General features: G+C 44.4%; 1 protein-coding gene across 1 annotated transcript in view; it reads right to left on the reverse strand.

Annotated features, from left to right (window-relative positions):
- Positions 1-17,901, reverse strand: part of LOC126262199 (retinol-binding protein pinta-like) — a 172,077-nt gene that overhangs the window by 72,812 nt on the left and 81,364 nt on the right. The window lies entirely within an intron of this gene.

The raw sequence follows: 17,901 nt of genomic DNA on the forward strand, positions 1-17,901 counted from the left end.
TGCGTGCCCAGACAGTCCGCTCAGCGGCGATAAACGCTGTGTCCGGGTGGCGCAGTGGTTAATGCAGCTGATTAGGAATTATGAGAGCCTAGGTTCGAACCCTAGCCCGACAAACATTTTTCACTCGTCACCGCTGATTTCGCATAAAGTCCCAATGCAGGTGACATCAATAGTCCCTTTCCTATCTTTTCTGCCCTGCCTACCTCTAATTCACATGTTATACGATTATTTTGTCTGTCTGTCCAAATGTTAAAAACTCTTCTTCTCAGGAATGGGTAGACGTATCAAGTTGAAAGTTTTGTCACATACAAAGGTCTATAGGAATTCGGCGGTGTAACAAATGTAAGCATCTACGTACTTCGATAGTTCAAAACTTACTCATTAAAACCTATAAGGTACTTCCGTTTCGCCTGGAATCATGAAATTTGGTAAGAAGCAAGATTTCACAGTAGAAGTAAACGAAAGCTTCCGAAAATTTTTATTAGTAGTTATATCACACCAAAATTTTTCTTATGTCTTTATTACCCGGCGTCAAATTTGAAATTAAAACAGTCACTGAAACTTCTTCGCAGATTAAAACCGAGTTCGAGTCTCGGTCCGGCACAAGGTTTTAACCTGCCAGTAAGTTTCATATCAGCGCACACTCCGCTGCAGAGTGGAAATCTCATTCAGGAAACAGTCACTATCTTTGCATTCAGGCAAGCTGGGTCGCAAAGATTAAAGAGAAACGTCAGTTGAGGCATGACCTTATTCCGCACATGATAGGTTGCGGAATATCTCCATCACCAGGTATCCAGGAGCGAATACTGCACGTAGATATGGCGTTCCAAGCTGTATGTCAAACTAATATTGGCAGACTAGTTCGTTTGAGGCTGGCAGCCCTGACGTCGGCTACGAGCCCTTTTTGCTCCCTGTGTTACGAGATAAGTAATTTGGCTAGTAATTAATCGTTTTTGCTGTATATTCTATTGTGTTTAGGTGCATTAGGGTCAGATATACGTGATAAATTGAAGGTTGTAGTTTTTTATGGCGTCTGAATATGATAAGCGAAGTTTCTGTTTAGGACAGTTTGCGAGTACGCAAACGTTTGTTTACATTCTTAACTGACGTTAAATATGTGGTGTCACCGCCAGACACCACACTTGCTAGGTGGTAGCTTAAATCGGCCGCGGTCCATTAGTACATGTCGGACCCGCGTGTCGCCACTGTCAGGATCGCAGACCGAGCACCACCACAAGGCAGGTCTCGAGAGACGTACTAGCACTCGCCCCAGTTGTACGACGACGTTGCTAGCGACTACACTGACGAAGCCTTTCTCTCATTTGCCGAGAGACAGTTAGAATAGCCTTCAACTAAGTTAATGGCTACGACCTAGCAAGGCGCCATTAACCATTTGTAACGTTGCATGTACCTCAAGATAGAGTCTCACTTGTATCATCCAGAATGCTGTATACCAAAGGATAGATAAAAGTTAAGTGTTCTAGTAGCTACGTTCTTTTCTTTATCACATTCATTACGAATCCTGTTCCAGACTTATCGCCAGACGGCGTGAGTTGACGCGTGCCCTTTCGGCTACTTCACTGTGGACTGGCTGCCTTTACAGTCCACTACAAAATACGCGGGATTATCAATTATGTCAGTGCACAATACTCAGTATTTACGTTTGTTAGTGTCATTTGGACTCGATAAATTGAAAGTAGCAGTTTTACACGTTTCATTAGGAAAAGTGATACTGACAGTGAATTCTAACCTCATTTGTGATTTCCCTAAATCACTCCAGGCAAATGCCGGGATTGTTCGTCTGAAAGGGCACGGCCGACTTCCTTCCCCATCCTTCCCTAATCCGATGAGACCGATGACCACGCTGTCTGGTCTCCTTCCCCAAAACCAACCAACCAACCAACCAACCTCATTTGTATACACGTGACTAGCGCAACGTGCGATCGTTAACAGTTAAGCAAACGTAAAATACTTGGTAAATTAGTGTTACACTATAATATCTGAGTAAACGAGTGTTACAATACAACTTCTAAGCCCTTCTTACATACAGTTTAGTTAGCAGAAAGCTCAAACTCTCCTCGCCGTCTGCTTAACTTCTTTGCTTGTTGTGGGCTTTAGTGTACTGTACGCCTATCAGTTCCTCTAAAGTAGAATCCATATTTGTGCTTTACATTCTGAACTCTTATTGTTAGCTAAAGGTTTTGTTTTGTACCTGAATTTCTCAGTGTACAATACTCAGTATTTACGTTTGTTTTTAGACTCGGTACATTTAAGGTAACAGTTTTTATACTTTTATTAGGTTACTTTCGCGTGTACGTAAATGCTTGTATACATTATTAATGCGAGGGATAACCAGGAGGTGTAGCTTACTGTAGGTTACTGTTTAATTCGTTTACATTATTCACTAGATAGCCATTAGCAGTTCACTATTGGTCACTCTCTGAGCACTATGGGACTTAACAGCTATGGTCATCAGTCCCCTAGAACTTAGAACTACTTAAAGCTAACTAACCTAAGGACATCACACAACACCCAGCCATCACGAGATTGGTCACTGTCTTATTCCTTAGTATTCACTAGATAGCCTTTAGCAGGAAAATAAGGACCACACATTTTTATTGTTTTTCATTGTTGAGCGTCCTTTCTGCCAACTAGAGTGTAGCTGTTAACCTTGTCTGGCAGTAGGTTTCCTTAAGTTTCTTAAAGTAAATCAGTTATTAGCTAGGTGGAAAGGGACTGTGCCTGCTGTGTACGGATGTAGGAGGAGTTGGCCACAGTCCAAACGCAGCTGGAAGCTTTGTTAGCCACAGTCAACAAACCTCCAGAGTGCCACCTTGAGGTGCAGGGGGATGGGGTGCCTGGGGCAGCCTCTGCTGTACTTGTTGTGTAGGGCGGGGGGGGGGGGGTGTCACAGCTCTGACACTGAGCCGACCTCAGGTGCGACTGAGCCGGCTGGCCCACTCTCACCTCAGTGTGGGTGGCGGACTGTGTTGAGGTCTTCTCGAGCCTCACGGCGAAGGCTGCATGGAGGACGCAGGCTCCTGCCAAACCCCATGCACTTTGATAATAGATTCAGTGTGCTATCTGAAGCTGGAGGCGAGGTTGAGCCGGATCAGAATGCACCTTCTGCCGGGGTAATGGCCGCTCCTTCAGCACGGTCCGGACAGGCACGTGGGGGTAGGGGTTTGTTAGTTATTGGGAGCTCCAATGTGGGCGGGTCATGGAGCCCCTCAGGAACATAGCGGCTAGGGCGGGGAAGAAGTCCAACGTTCACTCGGTGTGCTTGAAGGTGGGCGTTGTCTGGGATGTGGAAGAGGCTCTTCCGGCTGCTATCGAGCGTGCGGGGTGCCTCCAGCTGCAGATTGTTGCACAACGATGCCTGTCGTCGGGGTTCTGAGGAAATCCTTGGGTCCTTTCGACGACTTGCTAAATTGGCGAAGGCGGCCTCCATCTCTAGAGGAGTGGAAGCCAAGCTGACGATCTGCAGCATCGTACCCAGTGTGAGATCCTCTGGTTTGGAGGAACCTACGTCTACTCTGCGGCGAAAATGGTTGTAGATTTCTCGACCTACGCTATGGGGTGAAAGGTTGTAGGACGCTCTCGATAGATCAGGGGTGCACTACACACAGGAAGCAGCTACATGGGTAGCTCAGTACTCGTGGCGTGCACATGGAGGTTTTTTAGATTAGGTTCCTCCCCATGGGAAACAAACCGTTGGCCTGGAAAATTACTTCATGACACATGTGGGTGTTCCAACTGTAAAAATCGTTAGTTCGCCTAAACAGGTTATTCGAAAGGATCTAAATATGCTAAATCTCATGTTAGTATATTGTCGAAGTGTATGTAGCAAGATCCCCGAATTACTCTCTGAAATAAACAGTAGCAATGCCAATATTGTATTAGGTACCGAAAGCTCGTTGAAACTCGGATTGGGCAATGTTTAGGAAGGCTAGGACTGATGCTATGGGAGGTGGTGTGTTCATTGTAGTTAAAAGTTGTTCAAACGCAGTTGGGGTCGACACTGAGTCAGACTGTGAAATAGTCAGGATAAAGCTGTCAATCCGACAAGGATTGACCATTGTATTGGGATGTTTTTATAGACCACCAGCATCCGTAACAAGTGTCGCAGAACGTTTCAGGGAAAGTCTTGAGTATATAGGAAATAAATATTCAAATTATCCGTTAGTTATAGGTGGAGACTTTAATCTGGCATCCATTGACTGGGAAAATTACACGTTTATCACAGGGGCAGAAGCAAAGATCCGTGTGAAGTTATTCTAGGAGCGCTCTCACCATAAAACCTTGAGAAATTGGTTAGAAAACCAACTCGAGATGGGAACATATTAGATATCTTTGCGACTAACAGATCTGATCGTTTTGAGGAAGTTAATCTAGAAGAAGGTATTAGCGACCATAACGTCGTTGTGGCTTCTATGTCAGTGGAAGTTGTAAAAAAAAAAAAAAAAAGCATAGAGTTTTCTTGTTTCGGAAAGCAAATAAAAGTGTCATTAATGAATATCTTCATAGTCAGCTCCAAGCATTCACCGCGGGACACAAAGATATTGAGCATCTTTGGTCGGAATTCAAAGGTTCCACCACCTGCTAGACAAGTATGAGCCTCGCAAAAATGTAGGGGACGCAAAGGATCTACCTCTGTACAACAAACATATTAGGAAGTTGCTCAGAAAGCAGAGAATTTGGCACAGTCGTTTTAAACGTAGTCACTGCCCCGCTGACAAACAGAAATTATGCGAAATGCAAGCAGCTGTCAAAAGGTCAATGACAGATTATTTTAACAAATTTGAAAGCTATATTTTATCTGCAGATTCTAAAAATAACCCCAAAAAAATTTGGTCGCACGTAAAATCTATGAACACAACTTATAATTCAATACCTTCTCTTGCTGACATTACGTGTAATGTAACGAATGATGGTAAACAGAAGGCCGAAATTCTGAACCTAACTTTCAAAAACTCGTTTACGGTAGAGGACTGCAGCACCATTCCCCCTTTCAATTATCTAACAAACGCAGGGATGGCTGACATAGTGTTTAGTGTATCTAGGATTGTGAAACAATTAAGATCCTTAGACGCCAGGAAGGCATCTGGCCCAAACGGTATCCCCGTAAGATTATATGTTGACTATGCTACAAATATAGCACCATTCTTATCCATCATCTATCAAAGATCAATGGAACAGCGGAAAGTTCCACGGGACTGGAAGAAGGCCCAGGTTGGTTCAAATGGCTCTGAGCACTATGGGACGTAACATGTGAGGTCATCAGTCCCCTAGAACTTAGAACTACTTAAACCTAACTAACCTAAGGACATCACACACATCCATGCCCGAAGCAGGATTCGAACCTGCGACCGTAGTAGTCGCGTGGTTCCGGACTGAAGCGCCTAGAACCGGTTGGCCACCGCGGCCGGCAAGACCCAGGCCATAGCAATTTATAAAAATGGTAGAAAATCGGATGCACACAACTACCGGCCAATTTCACTAACATAGATTTGTTATAGAATCATGGAACATATTTTGTGTTCAGATATAACGACCTTTCTGGACTCTGAGAAGCTCATCTGCAGAAAGCAGCACGGTTTTAGGAAACAGTGGTCATGCGAGACACAGCTGGCCCTCTTTGTACATGATATACAACAGGCTCTAATACCGGCTCCCACGTTGATGCCATATTTCTCGACTTTCGAAAGGCGTTCGACTCAGTTCCGCACTGTCGCTTCCTCCAAAAAGCGCGCTTACGGTCTATCCGATGACATATGCGGTTAGATAGAAAGTTTTCTACAGGCTGGGAGCAGTATGTCGTCCTGAATGGGGTGACTTCAACAGAAACGAGCATACTTTCATGTGTGCCCCAGGGCAGCGTAATAGGTTCGCTGCTTTTTACGATTTACGTAAACGATCTGGTTGATGGTATTGACAGATGCATTAGACTGTTTGCCGATGGTGCTGTAGTCTACAGGAAAGTAGTACCACATGAAAGTTGTAGACGAATTAGTGAGAATTTGCAGAAAATAAATGCGTGGTGTAATGACTGGCTGATATCTCTCAATATTAGTAGGTGTGGCTTAGTGCGTATGACAAGACGAAAATCCCCGTTAATGAACGAGTACAACATAAATGCCCAGTCTTTCGAAGCGGTAACATCCGTCAAGTATCGTCGTGTGACTATTCGAAATGATCTCAAATGGAATGATCATATCACACAAGTAACGGCTCTGAGCACTATGGGACTTAACATCTGTGGTCATCAGTCCCCTAGAACTTAGAGCTACTTAAACCTAACTAACCTAAGGACATCACACACATCCATGCCAGAGACAGGATTCGAACCCGCGACCGTAGCGGTCACGCGGTTCCAGACTGAAGCGCCTAGAACCGCACGGCCACACGGGCCGGCCACAAGTAACGGGCAAGGCGAACTCTACATTGCGGTTTATTGGTAGAATCTTGAAGCGAAACAGTCTTTCAACAAAGGAAATTGCTTACAATACGTTAGTTCGTCAGGTATTACAGTATTGTTCATCTGTATGGGACCATTACCACTTGGGTTTGATTCAAGAGATTGAGAAGGTCCAAAGAAAAATTCGTGACTGGTACATTTAACCATCGAGAGAGCGTTACAAATCTCACAGAAAGTTTGAAGTGGGACATACTTGCAGACAGACGACGCGCTAAACGGAAGAGGCTGCTCACTAAATTCCGAGGATGTAGAGCATATATTATTACCACCAACTTTCAAATCGCGCAATGATCACCATTCAAAGATAAGGGAAATAGATTGTTCAGAAGTCGTTTTTCCCTCTCGCTATCCGCGAGTGGAACACAGGGTGGTGGTGGTGGGGGAGGGGGAATATGATTTTGGCGCGAATTGTGCCCTCCGCCGCACACCGCTTGGTGGCTAGCGGAGTATATATGTAGATGTACCATTGCGACCCGCTCAGCCTGAACGCAGAACTACCAATTATTTTAGTAAAGATCACCATCCTCCTGCACGACTTCATGTCACATTTACATTATTGAATTTAAAACGTTCTCGAAAATCTTGTAATCCTTGGGACCGATATGTCGCCAGTTCAATGTCGAAACAGGCATACATGGTCGAAACTGTCGAGTCCCGGAATCGATAAGTTGTCTATATGCGTAATTAAGTTTGTACGAAACCCTCAGTGAGCGAGTGCTACTCGCACCATACCAGTGTTTTTTATTTCTTGTACGAACAGACCTTAAGCAAAACTTTGAGGTTTCACTTACTGATGAGTAGGCAAATCTACACCTTTCTTTCCTCCTTGCATTCGTATTCATGGCCCAGAAAAGCATATGGCGGCTTTCCTTAAAATCACTGTCTATTATCGTTGCCAAGAGTGAAGGCAGCTGCCAAGAAACATAAGAGAAGTTGGTTTTATTTGACTTGTTCGATTCGCCTTGAATTGTCTCGTTTTCGCCGTTCAAAACATACAGTTATGTGGTGCGCTGCAGATTACTGTTAATTTTATTAAACTGTTCTATTTCTTACTTCAGGTAACAATTACTAATTTTATTTCAGCGCTTTGTATTCACCATGTCTCTGTCAAAGCAAATTGGTAGTAATTAACGAATGGCAAATTGCTGGTGAACATCGAAATGTTCAAGAAAAATGGAACGTGGAGTATTTTCTAGTAAAGTAAAAAGGAAGTAAACTGCTGAAGAAATGATAATGTTACTAGGATAGCACACTTTATAACATTATTGGTCACTATGCGATCGGTACGCATAGTGCTACTGCGTACATTCCACAAGCAGATAATGTGTCGAGAATCAGCGCTTACATTATAATATTCAGTTCCATATAATATCATCATATTTTCTTTAAACTAATTCTAACATAGTTTTGATCGAAAGAGGCAGTTCGATCAGAACAGACATTACGAGGCAAATTTTATAAGTAGTAGCTAATTAAATGAAATTTAGTGACTGTATGGATGTGTATTACATATTCGCAATCTTTCTGTTACAAGTACTTGTATGAGCGCTGATGCCTAGTATTACCACTGGAGTGTAGTAAATGTACAAGGAAAAGAGATTTTTTGTAGAGATTAAGGACTTCGTAGGTGGAGGCAGCAAAAAGTTGGTATAAATTCATCGCAGTTGCTACCGCGATTTGGTAGACTTGTAATGAGTAAAAATTAATCTAATCTATCAAAATTCATTATAGTGTACATACTTTTTAGAATAGTAAGAGCAGATTTTTTGAAACTAATGCACCACATGACCTAAGACATTAAGCGCTCCACATTGTTTATTAATTATTAATGTGTTTTAGCGTAGCTATCTCATTTAAAACAAGTGGATCTGAATATTATAATTAATCATTACAGTTCTAGTGCTCACTTAGTTAAATTTTTCAATTTTTGAGAATATTTGGTTGTTATTGAAAAAAAAAAAAACTAGACAAATCAACATCGGTATTGCCGAACAAGGCAATGTTCGGACAGCCGCTGTGGATGTTGGACAAGCTACACAGAGAACTAAATGGAAAGATCCATCAGCGGAATTATTCAGTAACATGAAAACGTTAGTTGGAACTACGTCAGCCGTTCTCAGTCAAGTTGGTGTTTCCTCTGCAAAGCAAGAAGTTATGCCCATGAAAGTTGAAATTTATAATGTGGCAGCGTCGTTAACAAAAGAGATTAACGACCTGAACGGCGCGCAAAAGGGTGTACCCGATTCCTTAATAATCTTGTAGAAGATGTATAAGAAATTCGTTCGGCTCGTGATACCGGGTGGTTATAAATGTAGTGCAGCGATTCACGGTCGTCCAGTGAAGGCTGTAACTGTCGTATTGCAGGAAAACTTGGTGGTGCGATAATGTGTTGATCCGGAACCGATTTACGTTCTTAAAAATTAATTCCAATTTTGGCCACTGTTTGTGCGACGGTATGAAATCCGCGCTGTCAATTCACAAGCCACAACGTGCGTGAACAATATGAATATAGAGAAGAGAGACCCTGCGTTGTTAGTGGAAGTGTTGTATGTGAACGGTAACAATTACAGTGCTACTTTGAGAGAGTATCGCCGGGTGAAAGCTCTGAGGAGAGGCCAGGTGTCGTTAAGTGGTTTGAAGAAGATGGTAATAAAATTAGAAAACAGGGGTGAGACTGGTGTGGCAGGTGGAAGAGGAAGATGTCTTGTTCCAGTGACATTTACAGACGGGGTTGCTGTAACTGTAACTGACCGTGCAGGACCTGCCCTTATTACTGCTAGTGCTCGTGAAGTACCACGAGAAATGTCCTCGCTATGCTCAACAGTATGCAGAGTCTCGCAGTCTGTTTTAGTCTGGTACCTGTACGAGATCCAGACGGTACAGCAAATGAAACATCATGATCCGCAGCAACATTGTGAATTTTCTCTTCGATTTCTGATGTGGATATGGATGTGACTGTACAAATATTCCACGGAGAGACGTGGCACATTTTACACTACAGGGTGCAGTGAATACACAGAACTGCCGAACCTCAGCTATTGTTAAAGCACGCCATATGCTCAAACAGCCATTGCATGCGCCGTATGTGACTGTGTGGAGTGGACTCACAAGCACCTTTATGCTCGGTCGGTTCTTCTTTGAATAGAACGCACCAGGAGGGCCTGTAACGTGTAGTGTGTCATCTGCACGTTATCCAGATCTCCGCAACTGTATGGAAACCACTGTTGTCAAGCAGTATGGGACAACACCCCATATCACTCACCCGGTGAAACATCTGCTTAATCCTTTCACGGCTAGGGGCAAACCTGTATTCCTAGGAGGTAGAATGCCCAGATGGCTAATGGCGCACTTGTGTGCCCAGCCGATAGAATGTCGAACATTTACGGGCATTCATATACTCTAGGCAGGTAGGGAGACGTGACGGCAATATCGGAACGTAATTTATCGGACCAGGAAATCGTGAAAATTCTGAATAATAGTCGTGATGAAGATTGCAGTGATACTTCGGACGAAGATCCGGAACCGCAAGACCGCTACGGTCGCAGGTTCGAATCCTGCCTCGGACATGGATGTTTGTGATGTCCTTAGGTTAGTTAGGTTTAACTAGTTCTAGGGGACTAATGACCTCAGCAGTTGAGTCCCATAGTGCTCAGAGCCATTTGAACCATTTTGAACGAAGATCCGGATGTGTCCGGAGGAGCTGCTGATTGTTCAACACCACGAAGAACTTTTCCAGAAGATTATCTTCTAAAGAGGGAAAAGAAGGTGATGTGGTAGGTGCAACTTAGTAACGAAAGAGAATGTATGATTTGTGGGATAATCATCCTCTGACGAAACTCCACCACTTTGTGAAAACATTTAGCGGTGAGCGCATAGACTTCGATAATCCAGAAAGTCATTTAGACTTTTCTGCATTTTATGTCGTTTGAATTTGTCTCTGCCATTTGTAAGCTTATAAATAATTGTTGCAAATTTCTTACCCAGAAAATGACGTCAGTATTCAGCAGGCTAGAAAAATGTAAGCACATAGAGCCTGCAGAATTGCATTCCTTTTTGGCGTTTTACCTTATTATGCCAAGAACTAAAAAGTTAGGAGTGGATGAATAGTGGGTACCAGATTCTTTGCTTGAAAAACCACTACTTTTACACATAATGTCCACGGAACGGTACAAACTGATTCTTCGTTTATTCCACTTTAGTGACAATTCGGTCTCATCTCTTATGAAATACGGCTCATTATAGAGCACACACGGAAAAAAAATTCTAAGGCCATATTTCCTTTCGAAAAATCAATAATACACTCCTGGAAATGGAAAAAAGAACACATTGACACCGGTGTGTCAGACCCACCATACTTGCTCCGGACACTGCGAGAGGGCTGTACAAGCAATGATCACACGCACGGCACAGCGGACACACCAGGAACCGCGGTGTTGGCCGTCGAATGGCGCTAGCTGCGCAGCATTTGTGCACCGCCGCCGTCAGTGTCAGCCAGTTTGCCGTGGCATACGGAGCTCCATCGCAGTCTTTAACACTGGTAGCATGCCGCGACAGCGTGGACGTGAACCGTATGTGCAGTTGACGGACTTTGAGCGAGGGCGTATAGTGGGCATGCGGGAGGCCGGGTGGACGTACCGCCGAATTGCTCAACACGTGGGGCGTGAGGTCTCCACAGTACATCGATGTTGTCGCCAGTGGTCGGCGGAAGGTGCACGTGCCTGTCGACCTGGGACCGGACCGCAGCGACGCACGGATGCACGCCAAGACCATAGGATCCTACGCAGTGCCGTAGGGGACCGCACCGCCACTTCCCAGCAAATTAGGGACACTGTTGCTCCTGGGGTATCGGCGAGGACCATTCGCAACCGTCTCCATGAAGCTGGGCTGCGGTCCCGCACACCGTTAGGCCGTCTTCCGCTCACGCCCCAACATCGTGCAACCCGCCTCCAGTGGTGTCGCGACAGGCGTGAATGGAGGGACGAATGGAGACGTGTCGTCTTCAGCGATGAGAGTCGCTTCTGCCTTGGTGCCAATGATGGTCGTATGCGTGTTTGGCGCCGTGCAGGTGAGCGCCACAATCAGGACTGCATACGACCGAGGCACACAGGGCCAACATCCGGCATCATGGTGTGGGGAGCGATCTCCTACACTGGCCGTACACCACTGGTGATCGTCGAGGGGACACTGAATAGTGCACGGTACATCCAAACCGTCATCGAACCCATCGTTCTACCATTCCTAGACCGGCAAGGGAACTTGCTGTTCCAACAGGACAATGCACGTCCGCATGTATCCCGTGCCACCCAACGTGCTCTAGAAGGTGTAAGTCAACTACCCTGGCCAGCAAGATCTCCGGATCTGTCCCCCATTGAGCATGTTTGGGACTGGATGAAGCGTCGTCTCACGCGGTCTGCACGTCCAGCACGAACGCTGGTCCAACTGAGGCGCCAGGTGGAAATGGCATGGCAAGCCGTTCCACAGGACTACATCCAGCATCTCTACGATCGTCTCCATGGGAGAATAGCAGCCTGCATTGCTGCGAAAGGTGGATATACACTGTACTAGTGCCGACATTGTGCATGCTCTGTTGTCTGTTGCCTGTGTCTATGTGCCTGTGGTTCTGTCAGTGTGATCATGTGATGTATCTGACCCCAGGAATGTGTCAATAAAGTTTCCCCTTCCTGGGACAATGAATTCACGGTGTTCTTATTTCAATTTCCAGGAGTGTAGATGAAAGTCTCCTAATTTTCAAAGAGCAGCTCTTATTTAAACAGTATATACAAAAAATAGCCATTTTGGAATTAAAATTATCGTTATTTGTCACGTACAAAGTAATTACATCTACATACACACTCCGGAATCCACCTTACGGTACCTCGTACCACCACTAGCATCTTCTCTCCCTGTTCCACTGCCAAACAGAACGAGGGAAAAATGACTGCCTATATGCCCCTGTACGAGCCCTATTCTTTCTTATCTTATCCTTGTGGTCTTTCCGCGAAATGTAAGTTTGCGGCAGTAAAATTGCACTGCAGTCAACCTCAAATGCTGGTTCTTTAAATTTCCTCAGTAGCGATTCACGAAAAGAACGCCTCCTTTCCTCTAGAGACTCCCACCCGAGTTCCTGGAGCATTTGCGTAACACTCGCGTGATGATCAAACCTACCAGTAACAAATGTAGCAGCCCGCCTCTGAATTGCTTCTATGTCCTCCCTCAATCCGACCTCATAGGGATCACAAACGCTCGAGCAGTACTCAAGAATAGGTCGTATTAGTGTTTTATAAGCGGTCTCCTTTATAGATGAACCACATCTTCCCAAAATTCTACCAATGAACCGAAGACGACTATCCGCCTTCCTTACAACGGCCATTACATGCTTGTCCCACTTCATATCGCTCTGCAATGTTACGCCCAAATATATAATCGAGGTGACTGTCAAGCGCTACACTACTAATGGAGCATTCAAACATTACAGGATTCTTTTTCCTATTCATCCGTATTAATTTAAATATATCTATATTTAGAGTTAGCTGCCATTCTTTACACCAGTCACAAATCCTGTCCAAGTCATCTTGTATCCTCCTACAGTCACTCAACGACGACACCTTCCCGTACACCTAGCATCATCAGCAAACAGCCGCACATTGCTATCCACCCTGTCCAAAAGATCATTTATGTAGAAAGAAAACAACAGTGGACCTACCACACTTCCCTGGGGCACTCCAGATGATACCCTCACCTCCGATGAACTCTCACCATCGAGGATAACGTACTGGGTTCTATTACTTAAGAAGTCTTCGAGCCACTCACATACTTGGGAACCAATCCCATATGCTCGTACCTTAGGAGTCTGCAGTGGGGCACCGAGTCAAACGCTTTCCGGAAGTCAAGGCATATGGCATCCGTCTGATACCCTTCATCCATGGTTCGCAAGATATCATGTGAAAAAAGGGCGAGTTGCGTTTCGCAGGAGCGATGCTTTCTAAAGCCATGCTGATGCATGGACAGCAACTTCTCTGTCTCAAGGAAATTCATTATATTCGAACTGAGAATATGTTCGAGAATCCTGCAACAAACCGATGTGAAGAATATTGGTCTGCAATTTTGAGGATCCGTCCTTCTACCCTTCTTATATACAGGCGTCACCTGCGCTTTTTTCCAGTCGCTCGGGACTTTACGTTGGGCAAGAGATTCGCGATAAATGCAAGCTATGTAAGGAGCCAATGCAGTAGAGTACTCTCTGTAAAACCGAATTGGAATCCCATCAGGACCTGGCGATTTATTTATTTTCAACACATTCAGCTGCTTCACAACCTCAAGGATGTCTATCACTATGTCCGCCATACGGGAATCTGTACGAGACTCAAACGGCGGTATGTTTGTACGATCCTCCTGCGTGAAAGATTTCTCAAATGCTAAATTTAAAATTTCAGCTTTCGTTTTGCTGTCTTCCGTTGCCAGGCCAGACTGATCAGTGAGTGACTGGATGGAAGCCTTCGACCCGCTTACCGATTTTACGTAAGACCAGAATTTCCTTGGGTTTTCAGCAAGATCTTTTGCTAAGGTATGACGGTGGTAGTGGTTGAATGCTTCGTGCATCGCTCTTCTAGATTATATTGTCTAACTGGCGCCGCCCTGGAAACAGAATTCGGAAACGCTGACTGGGGAAACTCTGGCGAAGCTGTTGTGAGTTTGTAATTGCCATATCTCAACGAAGGTCATACCTTCTATTTAGACAGTTGGTATCCGAGCTCCTAATTATTCCTGTTGCTCCATGAGAGATGTGCTAATACCACTGGAACACTACGTAAGAACAGGAAACATCTACTAGGGTTGCCTAACAACTTGAAAAAAGGGGAACTCTGTTGGCTCTGAAACGGATGGACAATAAAGAAAAAGTCTGGATGATTTTAACTATAAACGGACCAGATATTGTTGAAACTGAGAAGAAGGAATTTAAAACAGGCCAAAATAAATTGAAACCACACTTACCTACTGAGCTACAATAAGTCAGTGGATGCTGTTGGTGATACGGACATGATGTTACCTTATGTACAGTGAAATCGAAAGACAATGAAATGTTACAGGAAGGGTATTCTTCCAACTGACTGACTTTCTTCTGCTGAATGCAAAAACAAGTTTTGAAATAAGAAAGAAACAGAACACGCCACTGGTGGAATTCCACTTGCAACTAATCCGCTACTTGCTACAAAAATGTCATCGACAAACATGTAAACTAGATACCGAGGACACCAAAGCAAGAAACCCCATTTCAATTGAAAAATGAAGAAGGCAGGATTTTTCGGAGCAACGGAGGAAAAGTGGATGCAGCTAGGCCGAGTGTTTTGCAGGGAACATCCAGTGACTTGTTGAGACGAGTTCCTGCACTGCGCCGGTAAAAAGGAGGTATCCCAAGAATTTTATCACATCAGTGTATTATACGCTTGCCGTACTTCTATGCGTCCGACTCGTGGAAACAAATAAGGACCAAACATCGACATCACAAGTCACACTCGTGAGCACGAAAGTCTGGCCAAAGTTTCTTTTTATACGTTGGATGTGGCTCTGTTTTATGCGTACATAATCCAGAAACCAATATATGGCCAGAAAAAGGAAGCATACGCTGATTAACTAATAAATATAACAGAAGTAATGCTAAAAAGAATGCCGAATTGCCAGACTACGAAAAGCGTGGAAAACCATCACTAGTCTCACAATTCTTCGACTACAACACATTGAGCCCATTTCCCGAAACATATCGATTCCGTGCAAAGAAAGAAAGTGTAAAGAACGCATGAAACAGGAAGTATGAAACGAAAGACGTGGGAACATACGGAGAGTAAAGTTGCTTTACATTTAACACAGTGCTTTTGAAACTACCATACCATGCAGGACTACTAGCTTTTACAGTTGTAGGTATTTTCTATTAAAAATTCATTCAAAGGGATCATTGCTTGTGATAAATACATTTTATGTTGACAATAACTACATTTAGGCGTCGTGTTATTACGTTGCCTCTGTAGAAGACACACGTGAAGACCACCATCGAGATTATAATTTCTATTAAAGTACTGTTTGTGTGTAAAAACTTATATTTTCAAGTGTAATATATAAAGAATTAAATTAGTGTTAATGTGTGCAAGAGAAAATACGAATATCTCGTGAAATAAATAGACGTGAAGTTAGACGACGGGTATCCCCACGTCGACTCGCATTGCGATTGTACGGCGCACGCGTCGTCTCCAGTACGTGGGCGCGGATTTCGTCGAACTAAATGGTACGGCAAGGGGTTAAAACCAGTAAGTTTTGACTCTCGGCTGCTCTTGGTTAAATTTCTCCCGGCGTACATGCTGCGTGGATAGGTGGTAAAGGGGTCCGTCCCATGGGATGGATGCAGCTTTCCGTGAGGAATATTTCTGGTTCGAATCCCGTTGGGTAGAAAGTTTTGACTTCACGGATGATTCACCCAGAAAATTAATATATCCAATAAATACATCATTCAGAAAACAACCAATTAGTTTCGGAAGCTGTTTGCAATATAACACTTTACGGGGCTACTGAATGTGTATGTTTCGATGCGCCGCAAGTTACATTTAAAATTTGGGGACGGTAGCTTGCAGCAAACAATAAAAAAATGTTCATTCAACATGGGCTCTAAAATGCGTACCTTAAGATCTACAAGCAGTTCTTCATCTTTGGTTCTGTGAAACACTTCTATTGAAGAAATGCTTGTAGTTCATAAAGTATGATTTTTAGAGAGCATGTTTATTGAATATTATTTCCTTGTTTTGGCCCTTTACATCTTCGCAAAACATGGGAAACAAAGAGCTTCTAGTAGATGAGATGTATTTCACAGTACTGTAGATGCTCTATAGTTCTTACGGTATGCATTTTACAGTTCATTTTTACCTGATTGTTTTCTTGTCTTGGCCGGCCGGGGTAGCCGAGCGGTTCTAGGCACTCCAGTCTGGAACCGTGCGACCGCTACGGTCGCAGGTTAGAATCCTGTCTCGGGCATGGATATGTGTGATGTCCTTAGGTTAGTTACGTTTAAGTTGCTCAAAGTTCTAGGGGACTGATGACCTCAGAAGTTAAGTCCCATAGTGCTCAGAGCCATTTGAACTATTTTTTTCTTGTCTTGGCGTAAGGAACATTTCCGCAAAGAATGTCAAATTATTCTTGAAACACAATGTATCTATGTCGGGTCTTAGATATATGAGGGGCGTCTAATAAGTAGTGCAAACACACTAAAAAAATATTGGTCTTAATCAGTACTGCAATACACCATATTATTCCCCAGTCTTTGGCTACAAAACCTCATATTTCGACATGATCTCCGTTCAGTGCGACGACCTTACGCGGGCTGACGGGCAGTGCATGTATACCAGCATGGTACCACTCTACTGGTCGACGTCGCAGCCAACGTCTTGCTATCTCAATAACTTCCTCGTCATCCACTTACTGCTACCCACAGACTGCATCCTTCATTGGGACAAACAGATGGAAGTCGGAAGGTGCGAGACCCCTGGCTGTAGGCCGGGTGAGAAAGGACAATCCAGTGAAGTTTTGTGAGCTCCCCTCGTGTGCGCAGACTTATGTGAGGACCTGCTTTGTCACAGAGAAGGAGAAGTTTGTTTGCATGTTTACTGCGACGAAGTCGTTTTTTTTTTTTTCAGTTTACTGACGGTAGCACAAGACACTTTAGAGATGATCGTTACATCATGAGGGAAGACATCAAATAGAATAACCCCTTTATTGTCCCAGAAGACCGTCACCATGGCTTTACCGGCTGAGGGTGCAGCTTTGAACTTTTTCTTCGGTGGAAATGTGGTGTGGCGGCAGTCCATGGATTGTCAATTTGTTTTTGGTTCGCTTGCGACGTTCTACAAAACATTGTCACGATCAGCCTCGTAACGCGTGAATAATTCCGCACATGTGGTCCTTCGTCGCTCTTTACAGTCTTCTGTTACGCGTCGAGGATGCCAGCGGCCACACACCTTTGAGTACCCGAACTGGTGGTCCTTCGTCGCTCTTTACAGTCTTCTGTTACGCGTCGAGGATGCCAGCGGCCACACACCTTTGAGTACCCGCACAGATGGTCCTTCGTCGCTCTTTACAGTCTTCTGTTACGCGTCGAGGGTGCCAGCGGCCACACACCTTTGAGTACCCGAACTGGTGGTTCTTCGTCGCTCTTTACAGTCTTCTGTTACGCGTAGAGGATGCCAGCGGCCACACACCTTGAGTACCCGCACAGATGGTCCTTCGTCGCTCTTTACAGTCTTCTGTTACGCGTCGAGGATGCCAGCGGCCACACACCTTTGAGTACCCGCACAGATGGTCCTTCGTCGCTCTTTACAGTCTTCTGTTACGCGTCGAGGGTGCCAGCGGCCACACACCTTTGAGTACCCGAACTGGTGGTTCTT

Source organism: Schistocerca nitens, chromosome 6, assembly GCF_023898315.1.
Source record: "Schistocerca nitens isolate TAMUIC-IGC-003100 chromosome 6, iqSchNite1.1, whole genome shotgun sequence".
Classification (NCBI taxonomy): Eukaryota; Metazoa; Arthropoda; class Insecta; order Orthoptera; family Acrididae; genus Schistocerca; species Schistocerca nitens.